The sequence below is a fragment of the Emydura macquarii genome, unplaced genomic scaffold (genome assembly GCF_026122565.2).
Source record: "Emydura macquarii macquarii isolate MOO-44397 ecotype Brisbane River unplaced genomic scaffold, CSIRO-AGI_Emac_v2 contig_691, whole genome shotgun sequence".
In the NCBI taxonomy this organism is placed as follows: domain Eukaryota; kingdom Metazoa; phylum Chordata; order Testudines; family Chelidae; genus Emydura; species Emydura macquarii.
The window spans coordinates 8,333,709-8,341,519 of NW_027130828.1; the positions used below are offsets into that span (position 1 = coordinate 8,333,709).

Here is a 7,811-nt window from a genome sequence, read left to right on the forward strand (position 1 = left end):
AGTGCTTTTCTCATTTAATTACCTAGTCACCTGATGCACCGGCAAGTCAATGGAATTACACCAGGGCTGAATTTGCTCCGTTGGATGGGTACCTCTAATGCAAGTTAGCACATGGCACCAGGGAGAGTTCTCACGCTATCAGCAAATTATCTCTTCGCAGTAACAGACACCAGAACGACCTCGCTGAAGGAATTATCAGAGCTCCGACTGATTGTCAGTCACGTTCCCTCCCTAGATCCCCCCCCCCACCCACACCAATGCCCAGGACAGCAGTTTGGGGACTCTGTGGTTTTGATCAACTGAGACTAATTCTAGCCATTATCCAGCCCCATCTCAGCCCTCGCTGCACAAACTCCAGGGCTCTTGCCACGAGCTAAAAAATGGAATCACGAGGAGGTGCTCCGATCATAAATCGAATGTCAGATGCCTGTAGAACTAAGCCATGCCTTACCTTAATAGCAGCTTTTCAGCTGTTAGATCACTTACCGCTCTTCTAGTTTAATAGTTTACGGTCCCAATTCATTTCCAATGAAGCACGACAGATCAAGGATTAATCACCCAGGATGGACCACAGCCAGCCCCTGTCTGGCCAGGAGCCATGCTTTCCTTTTGTAGCAGGAGAAATTTAAAGGTGCTTAGAGAACACAATCAATCATTACCAACCCTGGCAAGATTGGAGAAAGCAAACGGCTCATTGGCAGCTAGTAGACCTTAGCATTAATTGCTTAAGAGTTTGCAGAACTGCTGAAGAGGGATGGACGGCGAGGATAGCATAACAGATTGATTGCTCCGACTTATCACCCTTGCAAAGAAAGCTGCGCCCATAACCTTGGCACAGCGGCATCCTGAAAACTCCCCGAGGAAAGAGGCAGGGCGTGCGTGCACAGGGCTGGATGAAGTAAGAACTGGCCCAAACCTCAAACCAAACCCTTATGGCTTGGACGAGTACTGTTAGCCTCCCTTCATCCAAGGATCTCAAACCGCATCAGCGCAACCCTGGGAGACAAGGAAATATTAGGAGCCTCCATTTTACAGATGGGAAACCAAGGCAGAGAGAGGCAGAACCCAGGAGTCCTGCATCCCACCCCCTCACCCACTTTCACCAGCCTCCACGGCTTCCAGTCCATACATACTTACCGACAAGCCATCAGACGCTCTCAGGCTTAGCAAGACGTCTCGCCCTAAGAATGCACAGAGCCCACGGGAAGAAGAAAAGCCTCCCAAGAGGAAGAGCTGAGGCATTGTTTAAAAGAGAATTTTATTGTCTGTCCTGCTGTCACAGATTATTCCCGCACCCCACTCCTCCAAAAGTAGCATTATCCAAAAAGCAAGCCCCACCCTGCAGATTTCCATCCTGCCTCCTTCCAGGGGCAGAGAGACCGTAGGAATTCTGCACAGTCACAAGGCCAGCCCCACAGCGGATGCGAATGGAGGTAGATCTATGGACTTCAATAGCACACGGCAGATTTACGGCAGCTCCCATCGTTCATCAGCACCGCCTGGTCTCCTGGTGCATTTCAAAGGCAACAGCGCCGAGTCTCGTCAGGCTGAGTAGTCCAAGGTCCGACTCCCCCTGCCACTTCCCTGCCTCGTTGCGGTACTCCAGAAAGCTAGCATGAAAGCTGTCCTGACGTTCCACACCCCCCCGCACCCTAGGAGGGGGGGGGAGCCCTGACCCCATCACGTCACTGGCGTGACCATTTCTTCCTGCCTTCACCCAACCTTCTTCGAAGTTGGCTCTCAATCCCAACCCTCTAGGAGCGTCCTGAGCAAAGACTAGTCGGTGGCAAGTCTGGAGAACAGGGCTTCTGCAGAGCAGAACCAAGAACGCTGGAGACCCCTTGTCACCTCCAGCTGTCCAGGTTTGAATTCCAAGAGGGGAAGAGATGACAAGCGTCTCCACTGCTCAGCCACGCTTCACACAGCCTGATCGGTCGTTTTGACCTGGGACATGCCAGACAAGCCCAGGATAGTATCAGCAGGTGGCAGCATGTTCAGATAGCTAACCAGGGCCCCCTTGGAAACAGGGGTCATGCTGGGCATGGAGGGGTACAGCTGGGCCCAGGGAAGGAGGCTCCTCTAGGCACGCCCAGGAGATCACCTATCTTCCACAAATAAAACCACCTTCCAGATACGGTTCAGGCCTTACGACAAGCACAGGCAAGCTCCTAGCTGCAGCCCACAACTTGTCCGGTACCCTGCCCGTGTGACGGATACTGCTTAAGAGGTCGGACAGCAGGCTGGACGTCAAGTTGTGGAGGGAGTTTTCTCCAGCCTGCTCCGTGCCGTTGGCCAGAAGGGCGAGGGTGGTCTTGGTGGCAAAGGGGCTTCCGTCGAACGAGCGCTGTATGGCCACAGTCATGCCATAAGGTGCAAGCTTCTCCCTCTCATAAATAACGGAGAGGTGTGTCCCGGTCTCTGGGTACCCGCCCCCAGGCAACGGAATACTCCTGTACGCTAGCGTCTGGACTCTCACTGCACGAGGCAGACCTTCTCCTGTGGCCAACAAGGAGAGAGTCCATTTTGAGAGACAAAAGAGCGTATTCCTCACATCCCCCAGCCCAACAGCCACCAGAGAGACCCCAACGCCCTCAGGATGGTCAGCCCAGCGCAGGCCACTCAGACTGCGCTGCAGGGCACGCCAAGTTGTTTCCGGCTGGCTTGGGAAGAGCAGACGAAAGGGGCTGAGTTTATAGTCCAGCGAGCAAACTCCATAGGAGCTGAGGGCCCTGCAGTGGTTCAAGGGCACTTGGCCAGTGTTGCCATAAACCAGGAACAGCGAGACCAGGATAAAAACAAGGCACAAGATGCCTGCAAGTCTGACAGAGGGCAAGAAGTCCGAGTCTTCTGGCCTCAGAGACACAGGCTCAGAGGATGCAGGGGGAACTTGCCTTTCCTTGGATTCCATCTCCACTTGGGTCCTGGGCTCACTCAGGGATGCTGACACTTCAGACAGCGGGAACAGCTTTCCTCAGATGGCTCCTTCTCAGGGGGCAGGTCTTGGTCTTCTGCTTCTGGAAGCCAGAAAATAAAAATACCATCAGCCAGAAGGAGCTTGAGGGAATACAAGAATCAGTGGGTCCGGCCCAGCCTCCATTAGCCAGCTTTACGCTGAAGTCGCTGGAGCTAGACAAGGAGGAGACTGATGTAATGGAGTGGAGAACTGACCCCAGCATGCCTTGTGACAGGACAGGGAACCGGGGGATTCGAGTTCTATTCCAAGATCCAAGGTAATCCCTATCTCCCAGGGTGAGTCCTTCATGCTTGCAAAGCATTTCAAATTGGAGGCGTGCTGTGGTTCGTGAGGGCTAGGTATTAGAATCCTTAAATGGAGGAGAATTACCCTCATGAATACAAATACTCTACACAGAAGTTATTGGCACCAAGAATGGGGAAATTCCAGGGTGGGAGGGGAAAGGACAGGCAGCAGCAAGAATCTAATCACTTTGGAGAGATCCAGAGACAAGGCCACGCAGGGAGAAGACAGATGACGTCTACACCCTTTGTGTGCGCGTACACACACATGCTGCACACTTTCCCTCCCTCCCCCCCACTCCGCACTCAGGTTCGCCAACTAAACTGAAAGCTCATCAGCTACACTTGGTTTTGAACGAGGAACAGGCAAGATCGTTAAGAAACCCTGTAGGAACTGGTGGCTGATATGGCAACTGTAAACTCCTCAGGGCAGAGACTTGGCTCATTTTCGGCATAATATTAAAAACAGTAGTAGAAGAAACCATGACACATTAGCTACATCACTTCAGCTTTTGCTACCTACATAACATGAACTAATAAACAGCTTGTCTTGAATTGAGCTATGCCTTAAACCAGATTTGTTTATGTTACCAACATCAGCCTAACCATCTCTCCGGGGTGGACAGGTGTTTGTAAGCAAGGTCTAAAGGCAACGCCACTTACTTTCACCTTGGAGCAGGGATATCCTTGGGGCCAGTCCCAATACAGCTGCAGAGTCTGTACAGAACTTCTCAGAGCCACTTGCACTCCTGACTTTCCCACAGCTGCTGCTTGTCATTTGTAAAGAGGCTGAAGAATCAGTCACATCCAGAGGCCTGGCTGCAGCAGCAGGACAGGCAGGGTGACCCAAATACACCCCTGGCAAGTGCCCAGCATGGATGGTTTATGCCCAATCACTGGGCAATCTAGCTAAACTGGTCTGGTTCCCACTCCCCAGCTGGCAGACGTGAAGCTTGGCGTAAAGGCAGTACAGTGTTGTGTGGCAGAGTTGTGTGCTGGCTGCTCTGGGTGTGTTGCCAATCCAGATACCCTCTAAGAGGTGTGGCTTCTTCCAGAGCAGGGGAAAACTCAGCTATCAAGGAACTGAGGGTGGAGGTTTCCCAGCCAGCAGGGAAGGCAAAGTTGTTTTGAAGTCAGCAACACCCCTCAGTCTGCTGGCAATGCTCCTACTAATGCAGCCCAATATGCTATTAGCCTTCTTGGCAACCAGGGCACACTGCTGACTCATCTCCAGCTTCTTATCCACTGTTACCCCCAGGTCCTTTTCTGCCAAATTGCTGCCTAACCAGTTGGTCCCCAGTCTGTAGCAGTGCATGGGATTCTTCCGTCCTCAGTGCAGGACTCTGCACTTGTCCTTGTTGAACCTCATCAGATTCCTTTTGGCCCAATCCTCTAATTTGTCTAGGTCACTCTGTATCCTATCCCTGCCCTCCAGTGTATCTACCACTCCCCCTAGCTTACTGTCATCTGCAAACTTGCTGAGGGTGCAACCCACCCCATCCTCCAGATCATTAATGAAGATGTTGAACAAAACCAGCCCCAGGACCGACCTCTGGGGCACTCCACTTGTTACCGGCTGCCAACTAGACATTGAGCCGTTGATCACTACCCGTTGAGCCCAATGATCTAGCCAGCTTTCTATCCATCTTATAGTCCATTCATCCAACCCATAGTTCTTTAACCAGCAACAGGAAAAAGGTCTGTGTGTAGAGAGAGAGATCCCCCCCCTCCCCCCGAACAGCAGAGACAAAGGGAACAGCAGCTCAGGGGAGGACCCAGCACTGAAGTCAGAGAGGGGACCACAAGTCTTGAGGGCTTCTGAGTCTTTCCCAGTTTGTGAGATCTTTCCAGGCTGCTACTGGAGCCAGACCCGCCCATTGCCAAGGTTTACCGGGACTGGGAAATTTGACGGCATGGAATCAGGCCCAGAGGTGAAGTCCTAGGTTGTGGAGACGGTGAAAGACCCATTAGACTATTTATTGCATCCCCAGAGGCCAAAGGCTGTCCCCCCGCTGTCACTGTACATGCCCAGTGCTCTGTTGCACCCCAAGATGCTCTCTTTCACTCCCGCATTTTACTCAGATACCAGAGAAGGTGGAGACGTGGCAGCAGGGAAGTCAGCTGGATGGCCCAGCTCCACCCAAGAGGTTTCCCCTTCCACTGAATTTCTGCATGGCCAAGGCCCACTCAGGAAGTGGGGGAGATGCAGAATCCAAAGGGACGTCGGTACCCAAGTGAAGTATGCAGGACCGGAATCAAATCAGTACATATGCCCTCCTCTGGACCCAGGCAGCACACTGAGATTAGAGCAGGGCCAGCAAACACACGTACTGCCTCAGGAACATGCCTCAACCCCTGGGCAGGCACCAGGAGCACACAGGTTTTTACACATCTCCCTTCTGAAAGGGCTTACACAAGGTCGATATGAAAAAAAACTCACATGGTGGGAGGAGGGGGCAGAGTCACCTGAAGAAACCAGGCCCTGTTTGTACAGCAAAGCGGAACAAGACACTTCCAAGAACTGGGTTCCTTCAGGATTTGTCCCTGAGCCCAGGGCCCTCACACTCAGCCCAACAGTGAATTTCCCTTTGGCACCACAACTTCGAGGACACAATTAGTCTCTCCTCTATTAAGAGAGGTTTGCAGCTAGCGCTCTATTCCCAGCATTAGTCGAACAGGACCTGGGGCGGCCTAGAAGAACACCCCCTCTCCATGAGCAGAGGCTACACGGAGTGAGCCATGCGTTGTTAAGGAAACCCCTGCATTGCCCCCTGAACACACCAGCCGCTCAGACCCCACGCCTGTGGCGCAGGCACCCCGCACCCTCTAGTACACGCTTTTCAGGCTGATGTGAGGCCCGAGGCCTATGCAGCATCGGCAGCCTGGCAGGAAGTTCGCTCACCACCTGAGGCGCAAGGGGAAGCTACTTCTTTTCCCACGTCATGCCCAGGAAACCGCCACAGCTGCACTGGGAGACATTCGCAGCCCTTGGGGTGAACAGTTTCACATTGCAACATGGTTTTACCAAAAAAAAAAGTTGGGGCAAATTTGGACGCCAGAATTATCCTTCCTCCAACCAAGCCAGAATTCAGAATTCCAGACGCCAGAGAGAGAGTAAGAATGGCTCCATTTTCACGGACAAATGGGCCTGATTTTGAACCAAAAGCCATTTTGCAGTGCATGCACACACCAGATCTCTGACTGTCGGTGAATGCGTGGGGTGTGAACTCTGCCACACAGCCCCCGCAGTCAGCTTCTGGGTAAACTGCAACAGCCGCCCCGGACAGGCACAGAAAAGCTGTCAGACCAGCTCTGCCTGCCCCCTGGCAGGAGCCAGGCAAATTTGCAGTGACTGAGCTCTGGGAAAGGGGGAGAGTTAGACGCAGTCCAGACTGAGTAGAGCAGTACATGCCCCTGAGATACAGGAGCCAGAGCTTAGAACGAGTTCCTGGTTCCCAGTGGAAACCCTAGTCAGCCTTTGCTCTGCTGGCACTGCCAGCCCCATTACAGTAAGGCGCCTCCAGCTACAGTCAGATCCAGAACCAAAATCCACAGCTCAGACCCACCTTTTGGTAACATGCAAGACAGCCTCTGGGAACGGCTTCCCTGACCCCGTAAGCCATGGAACCTCTCTCCTCCTGTGTTTCCCCTCTTTTGCTGCAGTCTGTCCAACTGGGACCCACGCTTACCTTACACAAATCTCAGGAATTTTAAAGGAGCGGGGAATAAAGAGAGACCTGGCACAATACAACCCTGCATGAGGGCATTAACCTAGTTGTCTCTAAACATCATTGTAGTTAAATCACTAGGACTCAGGTTACTTGGAATCAATTCCCAGCTCCAACACTGATTGCCTGTGAGACTTTGGGCAAATCACTTAGTTTATCTGGGCTTCAGTTTCCCCATCTGTAAACAGGGGCTAATACTCAGTGAGCAGAGGTGCTAGGAGGATAAATGTATTAGTGGTTGTAAAGTGCTCAGGTACCACAGCAGCAAGCATGTGCATAAGGCAAACAAACCTCCCTCCTGTCAGACCCAGCCTACACTGCAAACTCCTCGGGACAGGCCTCCTGACCCAAGACCCCTCTTTCTTACACCAGTTTTACACCTTCAGTTTCAGAGGAGAAATCTGAACGAGAGAATCAGGCTTTGCTTCTTTAACCCCTCCATGAAGCAACACGCACAACACTGGCACTAGGCCAGGTATGCCCCAGTAAGCCAGAATGCCCAGTCCCCATCATTTACAGCAAGCACTAAAGCGAATACCCTGGTTCTAAAGAAACCTTGAGGAGAGATGGAGCCAGGGGCAGCCAAGAGGAAAACCTCAGGCCTTTCAACTGCCTATTGGAGGTAGTTATGGAAACACAGTCAATCCAAGCCCAGAGAGTCCAGAAGAGAAATAAGAGAAGTGAATATTTACCTCTTTGTCATTCTCTTCCACCGCAGGCTGACTCACAAGATAGCAACCACACAAACTCCTTCTCCTACAAGCTTCCTCAACCTCTCAGTTGAGCTCAGGCCAGGTGATTGGAGTTTTCCCCAGGTGTGTCGCCACC

The 7,811-nt window shown here is 52.3% G+C and overlaps 1 long non-coding RNA gene across 1 annotated transcript; it reads right to left on the bottom strand.

Annotated features, from left to right (window-relative positions):
- Positions 1 to 1,239: 1,239 nt before the first annotated feature.
- On the bottom strand, positions 1,240 to 7,811 carry LOC137148685 (uncharacterized). The gene is made up of 2 exons (XR_010918552.1): positions 7,676 to 7,811; positions 1,240 to 3,014 (listed from the first exon to the last, which is right to left on the bottom strand). It is a non-coding gene; the product is annotated as an uncharacterized lncRNA (long non-coding RNA).